This window comes from Lepidochelys olivacea (genome assembly GCF_965140295.1).
Source record: "Lepidochelys olivacea isolate rLepOli2 genome assembly, chromosome: 2".
Lineage (NCBI taxonomy): Eukaryota > Metazoa > Chordata > Testudines > Cheloniidae > Lepidochelys > Lepidochelys olivacea.
Window position 1 is genome coordinate 259,819,517 of NC_140412.1, and position 18,147 is coordinate 259,837,663.

The window sequence follows — 18,147 nt, forward strand, 5'->3', positions numbered from 1 at the left end:
TCTCCAAGTTTAAATCCAAGTTTAACCAGAACGTCTGGGGGGGGGGGTAGGAAAAAACAAGGGGAAATAGGCTACCTTGCATAATGACTTAGCCACTCCCAGTCTCTATTTAAGCCTAAATTAATAGTATCCTTGATTATAATGCACATTGTAGGGAGAGTGGTCACTTTGGATGAGCTATTACCAGCAGGATAGTGAGTTTGTGTGTGTGTTTTTTGGAGGGGGGTGAGGGGGTGAGAGAACCTGGATTTGTGCAGGAAATGGCCCACCTTGATTATCATGCACATTGTGTAGAGAGTTGTCATGGGCTATTACCAGCAGGAGAGTGAGTTTGTGTGTGGAGGGGTGGAGGGTGAGAAAACCTGGATTTGTGCTGGAAATGGCCCAACTTGATGATCACTTTAGATAAGCTATTACCAGCAGGACAGTGGGGTGGGAGGAGGTATTGTTTTATGATCTCTGTGTGTATATAAAGTCTGCTGCAGTTTCCACGGTATGCATCCAATGAAGTGAGCTGTAGCTCACGAAAGCTCATGCTCAAATAAATTGGTTAGTCTCTAAGGTGCCACAAGTACTCCTTTTCTTTTTGCGAATACAGACTAACACGGCTGTTACTCTGAAATCCATCATCCTTAACGCATATGGTTCTTTTCCAATTGCCAGCGAAACAAATTTGCTCTGGGATCTGAAGAAAAAGCAAGGTTCTGTCTGGCTTGCACAGCATCATTTGTAGCAAAGATCTTTCAACTGGAACTTAGTGGACAACTTTTTAGATGATGCGAGAGCTGTGATAGCATCAAGCTCACTCCCTCATAGCTGTCTGTTAGGAGAGGAAAGACAGACACTAGCCTTGGGAGACCAAGTTTTAAATTCTTGCTCCGCCACCGAGCTCTTGGGTTCCCTTGCGCAAGTCACTTAATCTCTTGGTGCCTTGATTTCCCACCTGTAAAATGGGGATAATAGCATTTCTCTACCTAAGAACACACCTGTGAGGATAAATACATTAAATATTGTGAAGTGCTCAGATCCTATGGTAAAGGGGGCCCGATAGGTACCTAGATATGGGCTGCACAGTGCTAGCAGTAGGGAAAAGCTAGCATGTACGGAAAAGTTAGATGATGTACCGAATACATGCAAGCTGACGTGTAGCATTAAAAGGCTATGGGAAGTTTTCTAACCACGTCCTCATGTTAAACTGGCTGCTTCTCTGAACCTCTCACCTCCAGCTGTGTGCCTTGTGGTGCTGGCAGACCAGATGCCAGCTCACGCCAAGGTCCCTAGGCCTCGCGGAACACTGACAAATACCGAGCTGGAAACCAGTCTGGCTCCCCTATGTGTTAGCATGATCAAAATAGATACTAGAGTTGGAACAATATGTTTAGTTTCAGAGTAACAGCCGTGTTCGTCTGTATTCGCAAAAAGAAAAGGAGGACTTGTGGCACCTTAGAGACTAACCAATTTATTTGAGCATAAGCTTTCGTGAGCTACAGCTCACTTCATCGGATGCATTCAGTGGAAAATACAGTGGGGAGATTTATATTCACAGAGAACATGGAACAATGGGTGTTACCATACACACTATAATGAGAGTGATCATTATATTATTCCGATGAAGTGAGCTGTAGCTCACGAAAGCTTATGCTCAAATAAATTGGTTAGTCTCTAAGGTGCCACAAGTCCTCCTTTTCTTTTGGCGAATATGTTTAGTGTTTAGACTTTCTGGAACGCTTGTAGGATGTTGCATGTTAATCCTACCTATAATATCTGTATTCCAGGTTATACGGTAATGTTTAAATGTTTGCTCTATGAAAATGATTGACTGTAAATCGCCCACATCAGGGGAGGAGCATTATTAGTTGACCCCAAGAGGTGTTCTCTCCTGCCCATGAGGAAGGATTATTGAATCCAAATGGGACATTGCGGAACAAAGACTGTCAATTGCTCCCACCTACCCACCCACGAAGAGGTTACATGCAGGAACATTTGTCCCATCAGCTGGGATTCAGGGGCAAGTGGGGGCGGGGATAAAAATCCCTGACAAGGAGCAACTGGATCTTTTATGCTGTCTGGACTATGAGGGGCAAGGATTCCTAAACATAAGGAAGAGATCCCAGTGCTGCTTGGCATTGCTCTGCCCTAAAGGACGCACAGAGCTTATATTGCCTTTTTAAATCTAGGTCTGTAACTCATTTGTGTGTGTTTCCTGTTTTTACCTTGTAAAGAACTATCTTATTTCCTTTCTTAGTTAACACATCTTTAGTTCATTACAGGATTGGCTACAGTCATTGTCTTTGGTTTGAGATCTGAGTACAGTTGACCTGGGGTAAGTGACTGGTCCTTTGGGACGAGGAATAACCTGAATTATGTTGTGATTGGTGGTGTCAAGTGACTATCTATCACATAGCGCAGCTTGCCTGGGTGGCAGTATAGACTGGAGTGCCCAGAGGGAATGTCTGTGACTCTCTGGAAGGCTCTAATAGTGCTTTAAGAGTTCACAGTTGTTACTGGGTTGGTGAGATCTAATTCTAGAACGCACACCAGTTTGGGGATTTCTGCCCCGCTTTTTGACAGTCTGCCCTGAGGCTGGCACTCACAGTCGTGAGCCGCACCAGGCGGCGTGAAGTGCTCTCATTGATATAAACGTCAGTGACTCTATACCAGCTCCAACACATTGCCCAGTCGTTTCCGTGACAGTGAGCACGTTCATGCCAGCCAACTCGCGAGTCCTGCAAACTCAACCTGGCTGGTTGGCTAAATCTCCCCAGGCTGTCTCCTATGTTTGTGTTTGTGGAACCCCCCTAGGGGGTGCGTGTGACCCTTGTCTGGCTCTCTTGTGAGTCCCTTGGTTTGCTGCCAGGAATTGACTGTGTGGGCGGTCTCCATTTTGCCTCTCTGCAGAGTGTTCTTAAACCAGCCCCGGGCCTGCCCACTGAGGCAATTTTATAGCTTCCTCCAGCTGAGGCACCCAATGGTGCTTTACAAACACCAGTTAATTTACCAATGGCGCTGGTTGCCCTCCTTCCTGATAGTCTCCTAGCCATGGGGAAGGATCAAGTCTGCATGCAGATGTTGTTAGAGCTGTCGGCTGGCTTTCCTGTACTGTGAGGTTTGTTAGAACACTTGCAGTTATTACGAATACCTCACTCTTCTGTAGCTCTTTTAATCAGCAGACCTCAAAATACTTTACAAAAGAAGTCAGCAGAATTCTCAGCTTTACAAATGGGGAAACTGAGGCACAGAGGTGATGTGACTTGCCAAAGGTCACCCAGCAGGCCCATGGCAGAGCCCAGGTCTCCTGAGTTTCAGTCCAGTGCTCCACCCATTAGGTCACACTTGAGCTGGGTTGCCCCTGGGTGCTTCCATTCATTCCTGCGTGAGAGGTCTCAAAGGGTTTCTTGCCCCCATTGCTGGTGCAAAACACTTCTTCCCTCCTTTCCAGCAGCGGGTCAGGCCAGGGGCACATGATGCCAATACATGGGGTGCTGCGTTGGCCCCTGGAGTTCAAGGTGCTGCTGTTGACCTGTAGAGCTGAAGGCGAGTGGGAGAGAAGGTTGCCAACTTTCCAATTTCTGGAAACTGGACACCCCTGCTCTGCTCTCTCCCCTGAGGCTCCACCCCCTCCTCCACTCTTCTCCCTCCCCCCCCCCAACCCGGGGACCACCGTACTCTGCCCACCCCACCAGTTACCTCATGCCCACCCAGAGCGGAGCAACTGGGGGGAGAAGTGGGTGGTCCCGCCCCTTCTGCTGCCCGGGACGTTTCCAGCTCACTCAGCCTCTGACCTTGGCAGCCGGGCCCGGGCGGGGAGTGGAAGGGATGGGACCAGACCACCTATTTCTCCTGCTGGCCACTCCGCTCTTGGTCAGCATGAGGGCCCAGCCAGCGCCGTGGCTGCCTGTGAGAGCGAGCGAGAGCCTGGCTGCGGAAGATGGCAGCAGCAGTGGGAGGACAGAACCCTCCCCTCCCCCAGAGGCCAATTTGGGGGGCACTTCCCCCCCATCCCCTCCCTTACGCATCCCCTCTGGTGTCCCGTCAGTGTCAGCTTTCACTGTCAGGTATCCTTTTGACTGGACTTTCCGGTCGAAAACTGGACACCTGGCAACCCTAGTGGAAATCTCTGTTATCCCGGAGATCGCTTCTTTCCTTGTGCCATGCTGCTGTAGCTGCAGTCAGCAGCTGCCTGGAGGCGGCGCTCACTCGCTATAAACAAGAGGGGGCAGCTGGAAGGGTGTTCACGGGGAGGATCTTTGGGCGCCAAGTCTTGCTCCATTCCTGCTTCCCACCCTTGTAGCAGGAATGCGGGAAAAGTGGTTTAAAGCCACACTTGGGCTTCCTTGCTCACCCTCTGAGTAATTTAGAGCAGCCCCACTCAAGCTCTACTTCCCATGGCCCCCACTGGGAAGCTGGACTGCAGCGTCCTGCAGCCACGCCTGTTCCCAGCACAACCCATCAGCGGTGGGCAGGACCCAGGCTGCATTAACTACTTATGCTAAACGATCTCCCCCACCTTGTACTTAGCTGTGACACTGAGTACCTACCCAGCCCTGAAGAAGACCTCTGGTTAAGCTTGAAAACATGCCTCTCTCTCCAACAGAAATTGGTCCAATAAAAGATATTACCCTTCCCACTGTCTCTCTCCTACAGAGCCTTCACGGCAGTTCTGAGCTGGCTCAAGAAGCCCCATGCACAGGGCACAGGGGTTATTTCAGGGGGCTGCATGTGCCTTTTAAGCCCTTTACCCTGCCAAAGTGGCACAAAAGAGGCCTGATTATTGTTCGGAATCAAGGCTGAGTCTCTGGTGTGGCTGCTCAGACCCCGGGGTAGAAGCCCATGAACTTTCAAGTTAGTAGCAAAAGGTGGAAGCTTCAAAGAGGAAGCTGAAATTGCCTAATGCTGTGGACCTCTAAGTGACTCTTCCAGCAGGCCCCAAAGTACAGTCTGGAATCCTGTGAAGTAGGACACCACTCTCAAATGGCAAACTTTGCCCTACTCTAAATCCCGCACGGTCGGGGGAGACACTCGGACGAAGCTGTCTTGCACACAAAGTGTGGGAAGAAGAGATCTCTGAATAGTTGATTTTGTTGTGGTGGGTGAGAATTCTGAGCACCCTATCCCCACACCTAATTATAGGCAAAGCAATTCCACAAACATAATTCCTCTTCACCTCCATTATTTCATAATAAATAGCTTGTATTAGTCAGAGGAGGCTTGCAAGGTCACCTACAGTCGTGACTGGGAATGGATGTGTCATTACACAAAGTAAAACTATTTCCCCTTGTTTATTTCCCCTCCTGCTGTTCTTGTAAACTGCTGGAAATGGTCCACCTTGATTATCACTACAAAAGGTCCCCCCCCTCCACCCGCCCCCCCAGCTCTCCTGCTGGTAATAGCTCACCTTTCCTGATCACTCTCATTACAGTCTGAATGGTAACACCCATTGTTTCATGTTCTCTGTGTATATAAAATCTCCCCACTATATTTTCCACTGTATGTATCCAGTGAAGTGAGCTGTAGCTCATGAAAGCTTATGCTCTAATAAATTTGTTAGTCTCTAAGGTGCCACAAGTACTCCTTTTCATTCCACCTTCTGTCATTCCTCTCGTTAAACCTGCAGTGAGTTCTAAATGAGTAACCATGCCTTCTACAGGGTCCTATATAGACCAGTGAAAGGAGCTGCTGGATATGGTAAAGAGGAAATTCTGCAATCAGACTCTTTAATGTCTGGCTTGGATAGCATCATCATAATGATCACTAAGACATTACATGATATACATAGACGCAGGACCAGATTCTGATCTGTTACACTGGCACAGGTCAGCAGTATCGTCTTAATGCTTTGTAAATCTAAGATTGTCAGCTGTTTAGGGCGGCAGTCAAGGGTTGTCTTTGCTCTTGCTTACACCCTGCAAATCAGCACGAACCCTGTTAAAGTCAGAGTCCAATTTTGTTTTTATTGACACCAGCCTAAATCTGGAATAACTCCATGGATGCCAAATGGCGCATTCTGAGTTTACACCAATACAAGCGAGAGCAGGATTAGGCCATCAGTATTATAGTGGGGTAAAACTGGTGTAAGTGAGAAAAGAGCTGAGCCTGGTATCTTCCTGTATGTTTGTACAGGGCTGGCGTAAGAATTTTGATCCTGACTGGCCTCTCTGGAGTTAATAGCCATAAATGTGAAAAGCCTCTTCTAGCTGAGAAATGGCTTGATTCTCAAATGTGCCAGCAAGCCCAGAACCAGGGCTTGAGAGAAAGTCAAAAGATTGGGAGAGAAAGTCAAAAGATTCATACAGCACATTGTCCTCCCTCCTTTCCGTGTTCCAACAATGTGTTCCAACAGGAGACAGAGGGAGCTGTATGCTTAGAGATGAAAGCAATGGTTATGTTGTAGACTTTAATATAAATGCATCCAAGATAACATAGTTAATTGGTTCTTTCTGCTGAATGTTTGGGGTATGATTTTTAGTTAATCCTCCCCTCCCGCCGCCCCCCCCACCCGCCCACACACTCTATTTGAAAACAGATTTATTTTTGTTGGGTATTCTTAATACATATTTTACAAATAATAATATTTAAGGTATAAAATACACATCAGGCTGCATTCCAGTGAAAGAAAATAGTGACATTCTGCCTCTGGAATGTTTTCTCTAAAGGGAAGATGATACTGAGTGTGATGTGATTGTCTTGTGGATCACTGTGGATCAGGGGGAGGGATAGTTCAGTGGTTTGAGCATTGGTCTGCTAAACCCAGGGTTTTGAGTTCAATCCTTGAGGGGGCCATTTAGGGATCTGGGGCAAAAATTGAGGATTGGTCCTGCAAGATGACCTTCTGAGGTCCCTTCCAACCCTGATATTCTATGATTTAACTTCTTTGCAGTCAGTGGGCCTGATCCACCACTACGTTACACTGGCATAAAAGTGGAGTGATTCAGCAGTGAAATGGGGCCCAATAGAGTTCTATGGGCATAAGGAGGTTCAGAATGAGACCCGTTTCTGTGGTCAGATACGAGGGCATTACTATTGCTAACATTGGGGTGATTGGTGTTCTTGTTTCTAAAGGCAACCTTGGACCCTGGGTCTGGGAGTGAATCCCATCAACTTAACAGCACACGCTGTGTGGCATATGTCCCACCAGACACCTACAGCAATCTGTGAATAGTAATTGCGCCTCTCTGCCCCTGCTCAGTGGGGAAGAAGGGGGCTAGTGCATAGCTCCTAAAGTGGGTTGGGGTGCTAGGTCTGGGTCCCACTAAGCAGCATAACTGCAGTGAGACCATGATATCCACAGCAATGGACCTTGATTTCACATGGCCCCTTTGGATCTATGGAGACTGAAGGCTGCAACATGTCTTGTCCCACCCTGCCATGGGGTTTGCTTGCAATTATTATTTAAGAGCCAGCATGCTCATGCTATGCAAGAGACACAAATAAAGTTAATCTCCTCCCCAAGTTGTTAGCAATGTAGAAGAGGGCTGCAGTAATTGAGGGCCCCTCTTTGATCCTCTGTCTGCCTGCATCCATTCAAGATGCCATTAAAATATCTAGTTTTGCCAAATAAAACTGTAACAGCCAAACGTAGCAGTCTCACCCTCGTAAATTTGAAGCAGCTCTCTGGTGTAGCAGGCCGTAATTGGCATCTGGGTTTCTATCCCTGAGCAGGAGCTCATTTTATTACAAAACAGGGTGCCCAGCTACAGTTAGATTGGCCCTGACATTTAGATTACAAAGGAGGACTTTTGGATTTGGCGCCATCAATGGTACAGCCCAGCTCCCTGTTGAGCTAATCTATTATCCGCAAGTACTGGAGAGGCCAGAAGGGGCAGCGAGTTATATGGGACCGTGGTGCCCATGCTCCAGGAATATTCAGGGCCCGGGGGCCCGGCTCCACCAATGTTCGGGGCCGGGTCTCTCCCCCAGCCCTGCCTGCCACCCCACATGCCTCCCTGGGAGCGTCTCCTGGCTCTGCCTGCCGCCTCCGGGGGCCCCTGGCCGTGGCCATGGCCGCCACCATCAGCAGCGTAGCGGGGCTAAGGTGGCTTCCTGCCTGCCCTCTCTCCGCACTACTCCCATAAGTGGCCAGCATGTCCCTGCAGCCCTGGGGGCGGGGGTGTGTCTCCGTGTGCTGCCCCGACCTGAGCACTGACTCCGCAGCTCTCATTGGCCGGGAGCTGTGGCCAATGGGAGCTGCGGGGGCAGTGCCTGCAGACAGTGGCACACAGAGACCCCCCGCTTCCCCGCTACAGAGCCGCTGCCAGAGGGGTACGCTGGTCACTTTTGGGAGCTGCCTGAGGTAAGCGCCACACCCCGTCCTGCACCCCAACCCCCTGCCCCAGCCCGGAGCCTGCACCCCACACCCAAATTCCCTCCCAGAGTCTGCACCCCTCCCCCCTGCACCCCAACCCCCTGCCCCAGCCCGGAGCCTGCACCCCACACCCAAATTCCCTCCCAGAGTCTGCACCCCTCCCCCCTGCACCTCAACACCCTGCCGCAGCCCAGAACCAGCACCCCAACCCCCATCCCTCACCCAAACCTCCTCCCAGAGCCCGCACCCCTCCCCCACCCAAATCCCCTCCCAGACCCATTCTAGGCACCACCGCAAATTATACAAACCTGCCGCCCCTGGAGGCCAGATCAGTTATGAGAACCAATACATCACTCCAGGGCTGTCCTTAGGATTGATGGGGCCCTACGCAGTATTATTAAACTGGTGCCCCTATGCTGGCACATTCGGCCCTTGCCTTCTGTCTAGTAAGGAGATTGCAGCACACGCTGGGTGTGCAGGAGCTAACTCGCTCTTACCTGCTGTCCCGCTCATAGGTGTGGACTGCGTTGGTGGGTGCTCCAGCCAGGGAAAATTTAGTGGGTGCAGAGCACCAACCAGCCCCAAGCTCCCCACCCACACACAGCAGCAGCCCAGCGCTTATCAACTCCTCCCCGACCCTCCTGGTGCTTCTGGAGCGCCGCGAACAGATGATTCGTGGCATTCAAGCTCCGGGAAGGAGTAGGAGGAGGCAAGGAAGAGGCGGGGTGGGGGTGGAGCAGCGGCAGGAAGAGGTGGGACAGGGGTTTGGGGGAAGGGGTGGAATGGAGGTGGGGCCCGGAGCGGAGGCGAGGGGGTTGAGCACCCCCGGCAAGATGAGAAGTCTGCGCCTATGGTCCCGGTGGTGCCCCAAATTTTCAGGTGCCCTACGCTGCTGCGTATGTGGTGTATGCCTAAGGATGGCTCTGCGTCACTCACAGCCTCTCTGTTCGCTTCCGCCAGCATCAAGGCCATTAATGGGAGAGGGGTGATTTTACAGGTGGCCTTAATTTCTCATTGCCAAGAAACTCTCCTCTTCATCTCCCCCCACCACCGCCTCACCGTGCCAGTTGGGATACAGAGGCCCTGGTGCATGTGAGCCATGTCTTCTTAATTCAGGGTAGGCAGATGTGGGGCGGGACTATAATTAACAGTCATGGTAGTGGGTGGAGAAATGCTACCCAGCACTTGCTCGATAATTACTGAGCACTGGAATTAGAGCTTAAAGACTTCTTGATAAATGTGCAGTTTTGAATTTTTGATGATTGCACCTTGTAATAAGAGATAGAAATAACCGTTATTTAATGGGTTGGTGATTTGCTGCTTCTCACAATACATGGATGAATCCTCCAAAACACACATCCTCCCTGGGTATACCATGTCCCCTACTGAGTATAGTTAAACACAGAACTCTCAGGAGGTAATTGTGACCTGCCAGGAGCTTGCCCCATTCCTCCCAGTGTTTTCCCTGATGGTGAATGATGTTACAGAACCTGTGAAGGAGCATGTCTGAGGATCTAACCTTCTCCCAAAAGGAACTCTGTTTGGGAATAATAACCCCATGGTGAAGCTGGTGCACTGAATAATGGGCATCAGCTGCCCAATGATTTAGTGAGAGCAGAACCTACTGCTCGGACTCAGTTTGAGACTTGGGGCCCGACTCTTGTCAGGGCTGAAGACATGTGTCATAAATATAAAGGGAAGGGTAAACCCATTTAAAATCCCTCCTGGCCAGAGGAAAAATCCTCTCACCTGTAAAGGGTTAAGAAGCTAAAGGTAACCTCGCTGGCACCTGACCAAAATGATCAATGAGGAGACAAGATACTTTCAAAAGCTGGGAGGAGGGAGAAAAACAAAGGGTCTGTGGCTGTCTGGGTGATGCTTTTGCCGGAGACAGAACAGGAATGGAGTCTTAGAATTTAGTAAGTAATCTAGCTAGGTATGTGTTAGATTATGATTTCTTCAAATGGCTGAGAAAATAGCTGTGCTGAATAGAATGAATATTCCTGTCTGTGTGTCTTTTTTGTAACTTAAGGTTTTGCCTAGAGGGATTCTCTATGTTTTCAATCTAATTACCCTGTAAGGTACTCACCATCCTGATTTTACAGAGGTGATTCTTTTTTTTTACTTCTATTAAAAGTCTTCTTGTAAGGAAACTAAATGCTTTTTTTCATTGTTCTAAGATCCAAGGGTTTGGGTCTGTGGTCACCTATGCAAATTGGTGAGGATTTTTACCAAACCTTCCCCAGGAAGTGAGGTGCAAGGGTTGGGAGGATTTTGGGGGGAAAGATGTGTCCAAACTCCATTTTTTCAGGAACCCAGATAAAGTTTGGTGGTGGCAGTGGAAATCCAAGGGCAAAGGGTAAAATTAATCTGTACCTTGGGGAAGTTTTAACCTAAGCTGGTAAAAGCAAGCTTAGGAGGTTTTCATGCAGGTCCCCACATCTGTACCCTAGAGTTCAGAGTGGGGAAGGAACCTTGACAGCATGTTCATGGAATCATAGAATATCAGGGTTGGAAGGGACCTCAGGAGGTCACCTAGTCCAACCCCCTGCTCAAAGCAGGACCAACCCCAACTAAATCATCCCAGACAGGGCTTTGTTAAGCCGATCCTTAAAAACCTCTAAGGAAGGAGATTCCACCACCTCCGTAGGTAACCCATTCCAGTGCTTCACCACCTTCCTAGTGAAATAGTTTTTCCTAATATCCAACCTAGACCTCTCCTATTGCAACTTAAGACCATTGCTTCTTGTTCTGTCATCTGCTACCACTGAGAACAGCTGAGCTCCATCCTCTTTGGAACCCCTTCAGGTAGTTGAAGGCTGCTATCAAATCCCCCCTCACACTTCTTTTCTGCAGACTAAATAACCCCAGTTCCCTCGGCCTCTCCTCGTAAGCCATGGGCCCCAGCCCCCTGATCATTTTCGTTGCCCTCCACTGGACTCTCTCCAATTTGTCCACATCCTTTCTGTAGTGGGGGAGCAAAACTGGACGCAATACTCCAGATGTGGCCTCACCAGTGCCGAGTAGAGGCGAATAATCACTTCCCTCGATCTGCTGGCAATGCTCCTACTAATGCAGCCCAATATGCCGTTAGCCTTCTTGGCAACAAGGGCACACTGCTGACTCGTATCCAGTTTCTCGTCCACTGTAATCCCCAGGTCCTCTTCTGCAGAACTGCCGCTTAGCCAGTCGGTCCCCAGTCTGTAGGGGTGCATGGGATTCTTCTGTCCTAAGTGCAGGACTCTGCGCTTGTATTTGTTGAATCTCATCAGATTTCTTTTGGCCCAATCCTCCAATTTGTCTAGGTCGTTCTGGACCCTATCCCTACCCTCCAGGTTCTCTCTCTCTCCCCCCAGCTTAGTGTCATCTGTGAACTTGTTGAGGGTGCAATCCATCCTATCTTCCAGATCATTAATGAAGATGTTGAACAAAACCGGCCCCAGGACCGATACCTGGGGCACTCCGCTTGATACCGGCTGCCAACTAGAAATCAAGCTGTTCATCGCTACCCGTTGAGCCCGATGATCTAGCCAGGTTTCACGTTAGTTCAAGCTATTTGCCTGAACAGCACTAAAAGCAAGGGTTAACTTTTTAACGGTCTCCACTAATTAGCCTGGAGGACTCTCCTCTGATACTAGTCTAGCTCCAGCCCATAGTTCTTTGGCTCAATGTCTAGAGTGGGTTGTCACCTTATGCTGCTTCTCTTCTTGTGCTGCCCTTGGAAAAGGGAGATGACAACAGCAAGGGAGTGTGTGGGAAAAGATGACAAGCCAGGCTGAGCCCAACCCGGCCTTGGGGAATGGCTGGCTTAGCTGTGCCCTGTAGGAGTGGCTGTTAGGGCTCACCATTCAGTTTTCCCACCTGCAGTAGCTGTTAGATGGTCTCCTTAGCCATGGGGAAAGAGCAATGAGAGAACAGGAAATCCCGGTTCCCTCACCCTTTGTGCTTAATTCTTCATCCAAGTGAGAATAGGGCAGCCACGTAGAATGTATGGGAACTCATTCTCCCCAAGATAGGTGTGATCCTGTCTGGCAGTTCTGGTGGGCCTGAGGTGCATCCTGTGTCTGGCAGTGGACTGTACGGATGCTTCAGAAGAATGTGTAAGACCCCTACACTCAGCAGGTGCCCTGCCCCCCCCCCCCCCGTTTGGTCTCATCTCTGTTTCTAGAGACTGACCACAACCCTGAGTTGTGAGGTTTCACATGGGCAATTCTGTAGCCATCTCAATCTCCAATTCAATACCATTCTTGGCTTTCTTCCACATTTCTCTGCCTTTCCTGCTGCCACAGAGGTTCAAGTCTCCTGCGGAATCCAGTACTGAAAGACGCTAAAGAACTTTGTGGCTTTGCACTGACTAGATTTAATTAGCCTGCCTTTTTTCTTCCTCTTCGTTCTCTCCCCACTCTTCTCTGGCTTACAATATCTCCTCTTTTGCTGGCTTGTTTGAAATCTTGGCCTGTATTAGCCACCTCACTGCACTACCTCCAGGCTTTTTTCCCATACAGCTAATCCACCAGGCCTCCAGTGCTTCTGATTTGATGGTGCCCCCATGCGAACACAACAAGCCCCTTTGGAAGCAGATGGCTCAGATTTACTTCAAGGTAACCAAAGCACCTGCAAATGCAGTGACTCATCTCAGCTTCAATTAATATCAATAGGGGAAGAGAGTGAAAGGGATTGAAAATAAAAGGCCCTGGAGGAGAAAAATATTTCATCTGTGTCTCATTGTTACCTGTTACTTTAACCTGCTTCTGTATAAACTCGCAAAGGTTTTTAAAAATGGGCACTAATTGTCCAATAACCAGCCGAAATCAGCCATTCCTCGAAACTCTCATACAATTAATTCCACTCTGTACCCAGAGCCAGCACCTCGCATGCTATAACTCAATGTAACACCAGTTACACGAGCTGGGGAGCTGGCCTTCGATGTCTTACACCCTCTTTCTCCTCCTTGCTCTGCTTTTGCCCTTGACACCATAAACTCCTTATATACCCAGTAGGTCTCCATAGTCACCTCTGTGCCTCTTTGACTGAGAATCCCAGGCCCAGTAAATTCTAGACACCCTCCCTACGACAGCCCTTCTTGTGGGTTTACAAGCTGTTCTGCGTCCCTTGGATGACAGGGCCGGGCCGGCCACTTCCAGGAGTGGTGCGGGGCCAGGACAGGCAAGGAGCCTGCCTGAGCCCCAATGCGCCACCAGACCTTTAGCAGGCTAAAATCTCCTGGTTTGGCTTCAGTGTCTCTGGGAGATAGAACCCGATCCCAGGAGACCCCCAGCGAAATCGGGAGGGATGGCAACCGTACCACTGAGGCTTAAGAGTGAGCTAGCTGTCAAGCAACTCAGTGATATCAGGACATCAATGGTTTTGTGCAGTGGTGCTCAACGTTTTTCTTTCTGAGCCTCCTCTTCCAACATGCTATAACAATCGCAGGGTCCAATGGAGGCGGGGGGGCTTCAGCCACTGGAAGGGAGGGTGCTCGGGGCTTTTGCCCTGCGCGGCACAGGGGCTCCGGACTCCCTGCTTTAGCCCCATGGGGTGCTCAGGTTCAGGGCTCCTGTCTTTAGCTCTGCAGGACGCCGGGGCTTGGGGCTTCTGCCCTGTGGGGTGCCAGGGCTTGGGGCTCCTGGCATTAGCCCTGCGGGGTGGAGGAGGGGCGGTGCTTGGGGTGTCTGCCCCATGGGGTGCCAGGGCACCAGGCTTTAGCCCTGCGGGGCCCCAGGCTCCCAACTTTAGCCCTAGGGCGGGGGTCCAGAGCTCATGGACCCCCTTGGTTGAGAACCACCTGCTTTGTGCATGCCTGGCAGTGGCAGCTGAAGCATGGGGACTTTACTGGCAGAAATTTAGCCAGCTAGGAAATTTAGGTACCTCCAGCATTAGACAGAGCTGAGCAAGGCTCTTTGAGGGGCTCAGTGGTGCCTAAAGTGGCGGTAGGGGCCTAAGGCCCAGCGTCTCAAAGGCATGTGGGTGCCTAATGCTCATTGAATTCAGTGGGAGCTCAGCCCCTTTCAGGAGCGCAGCCCTAGGCCCTCTGCGGATCTAACCCTGAACCCCTCAAGCGCACGGCCCACCCGGGGTTCAGAAATCGGTGAGCACGAGAGACAGCACGTGGCCTGTGCTGAAAGACACAGCCACTGGCGAGCCGAGGGGAAAGGAGCCCCGAGCGCTCGACAAGGCCATTCCATCAAGGTCTCCTCACTGAGTTGAATGGGCCTGAATGAAGCCAGTGGCGCCGGCCGGATGGGCTTAGCGTGTGTCTTTGCGCGTTTGAATCAGGTGAGTGAGTCAGTGTGTGTTCACGGAAATGAGAGACACTTCTCAAGGCCGAAGGCGGGGGGGGGGGGGGGGGAGAGCGGGGCTGTTTGCGTCAGTGGAGCTGTTGTGAGGGATGAATGGGGAACAGTTTTCAGGTCTTGTGTGCACAGAGGGGAAGGTAACCAGGCTGCGTGCTCTAGGTGCTTTCAATATTTGCATAAAGCCACAAAGAGCATTTCACTGAGAAAATTCAAAATACCTCCCCCGCGGTGGGTCAGCGCTGAAGGACGGGTTAATGGAATGGTGCATTCATGGCTAGTGTACTCCTTGTAGCCGCTCTCAGTAGAGAGAGCGCCCAGCGGTCAGGTTCTTGTATGTGTGTTTTTCCCCTAATATGAGTCCATTTGATTCATGGTTCTACAGCATGTGGTTGCTGAATGTGACTAGACAGCAGCTGTGCGTAAGCAAGCGTGGCTGACTTTCTAGGACTGGCTCAAACAAGGCACTTAGAGGTCTAGATGCCTTTGAGGATCTGGGCCTAACTCCCATTGATTTCAAGGGGAGTTAGGCACCTTTGAGGATGTGGCCTGCTCCATCCCCCCCCCCCCCAGGTCTGTATTCTTAGTTATTCCATTCCTGCATGTGGGAAGGGAAAAGTGGCTTTAAACTCTCTGTACTCTATTCTGGGGTCATGCATGGGCCTATCCAGCCCTCTGGTGTAAGTTAGAGCAGCCCTAAGGCTGCTCTAATTTTCAACTTTCCAGTTTCTTCCCATAATCCTCTGTGGGCCCAGTGCATTGTACTCTGGCCATGCCCCTAATTTGCCCTTTACACAGTTGCTGCTAGCAGGGCTGGGTTATAACCGTTATGTCAGCTAAGGTGGTCCCTATACATGGGATATTCTCAGGGAGCTGTTTCCACCCAATTTAAGGCTCCTTTATGCTGACAGTGGGACATAAATGGTGAATTAGGCCCCCTATTTTTGTATTTACCACTCTCCCCCACAACAGAAGGGAAACTGTGAGAGGGAAGCTCCTGGAGCGTGTGGCTGCCTAGGGCAGCAGAACACAACTCCACTTCTGTAGCTTGGAACTAGCTGACATGCAGTTCCTTCCAGGCCATGATCCAGCTGTACTTCACAAATGTTTGTGAACTAATTCTCACAATACTCCTGCGTGGGTGGGAAGAATCACTCTCCCCATTTTTAGATGGGAAAAACTGAGGCACAGGGAGAAGAGCTGATTTAATTCAAGGTCATGGAGGTAAATTCATAGAAGCACCAGCTTTCGTGACTTCCAGTCCCATGCCAATTACACAAGACGATCCTTCCTCCTATGCGGAGTCTTGCATCCAAAGCATTTTACAGACATTAATGCATTCTGTCCTAGTGAGACATGTTAGCCAACATTTAAATATGGGGGAGAGGAGGTAGGGAGGAGTTAAGTCGTTTCCACAAGGTGGCAGAGAAAGGTCCTGCCCTAGCCCTGGGCCAACACTTCTCCTGTGTTGTCCTTCTCTTCTCTTCCTCTGGTGTGGTCAGGCAGAGCTCATTCTCTCTGTGGAGGCTACGCCTGTTCCCGTGACTCCCCAGGCACTCTTTATACCCCCAGCTTAGCTCCACGTCTGTTTTCCCGTACTGAGCTGGGTTGGCCTGGCAGTGTGCGTGGCTCAGGCAGTCTTGCAGAGTCTTGGATAAGCTATTTAAGAGCCGGACACTGTGCACGGCCCTGAGCAATGCCCATGGAATGCTGAGGGCTGTATGCTCCCAGAGGAGAGGCAGCTCACCCCACCGGCATATTCCAGCCTGTCCTGATCTGAGGGAAGGATAAATGGAGTGTAAACAAAGGACCAGCCTGTTTAGGGAGGGCTGGGCTGCCTAAGGATAGGTTTAAGGATTCGGAGTCTCCCGGGCTTGTCAGAGAAGCCCACCTCATGATTTTTCCCTATTGCATTCCTCATCCTCCCCATGCTGCTTCCTGAGCCCAGTTAGACTATAAGCTACAGGGGGGCAGGAACCCATTATTTTACTGGGTTGTGAAGCCCTGCCCAGCTGTGGGGCAGCATAAAGACATGGGGTAGCCGCTTGCTCTACAGCAGTGAATTCGTCCCAGAAGCTCCAAAACCCAAGCAAAAGAAACCAGCTCAGCCAAAGCCTGAAAGGGGAGAACAACCAGCTGAGAGCACTTGGCAGGCAGCTGCAGCTTGCGAGCAATACTGGCCTCTGTGCCCATTAGGGCCAGAAGCCTCTCTCTTCTCACCGGCCCCTCTGTTTGGGTGCAAAGAGCTTGGTGCCCCACTCCAAGTGCTAAGGAAGGAGCTTCCCTGACTCTGATAATGAGAACCTCACCCTCTTCCCTCCCAGGGTCTCTCAGCCCATGAATGAGTGAAGTTGCACACTCCCTCGGGAGGATGGGAAAGATGATTGCAGCTGATAACCCACTTATGGTCCCCTCCCAAGAGATTCAGGCCCAGATCCTCAAAGGTATGTAGTTCTTTAATTGGGAGTTAGGCACCTAAATACCTTTGATCTGGGGCCTCAGGCCTTTCTGTCGCAGTTTGGCCCTTTGCCAGCGTCCATGGCTGCTCTGGGTTAGAAGATGCTCAAACCTTCAGTCTCTGTCAAAGGGAAAAGGAACCCCCATTGCACAGCTGGGTTTTGGCAAAGTTTATGTACAACAGGGATGGGGAGAGTTTCTGGACAGTTGCTGGCATCTTTGCCTCTGTGGTCTTCATGTTCCCCTCTAATCTGCTTCTCTCTCTCCTTGGATTTCCTCCTTGGATTCTTTCCTCCTGTTGCTCACTCGCTTTGTGGAAGTTTCCCAGCATGGATGTTCCTGAGAGCTGGAACAGCATGTGATGGAATAGGCTTCCTCAGGAATTGTTACCATCTGATGCCCAGTGGGAGAGGATCCTGCGGAAATGTTGCTATGGGCTGATCCCATGTCCGACGGGATGGGGTAAAGTGGGTGACGCTAATAGATATGCTGAGCCACGAGATGTTTGCCCTTGATCCTGTAAATACTTCCTGTGGCCCCTGATCCCCATTATCTGGTCTTCAGGAAGTGCATTAGTTTACTTGATGGCAGATGGTTTATGGTCCTCCAGCAATTTGTCCAGAGCTAAAATTGAGAAGGAAGGTGTGTTAATCCCAGAGCACAAATAGCTGAGGCTTTAACCTGCATAGAGCAGAACTCCTTAGTTAAACCACCCCTGTAACCACACAATGGCACCAATAACATGCCCAAGCATGGGCAGTGGATATCAGACACACACATCTCAGGACTGTCGGAGCTCTCCTTTATACCGCCCAGCCCCCGCAGCTTCGCAACCCAGGGGCTTCAAGCCTGAGCTCTAGTCACACATTCAACACGCTGTCTGTGCCGTGGAACCCACATCCCTGCCCTTCCCCTGGGACATGCAGAGGGGAGGCTTCCCAGCTCCTGACATTATCCACACACCAAGCATTTGAGATCTGAGTTTGGGAGCAAAATAGACCCATGATGTGAGCTACAAACTCGGAGAGATGGGCAGAATCAGGAGGGGTTTAGTTCTACTAAACCTTACTTTTTGAAGTTGTGTTTTGCTTTCAG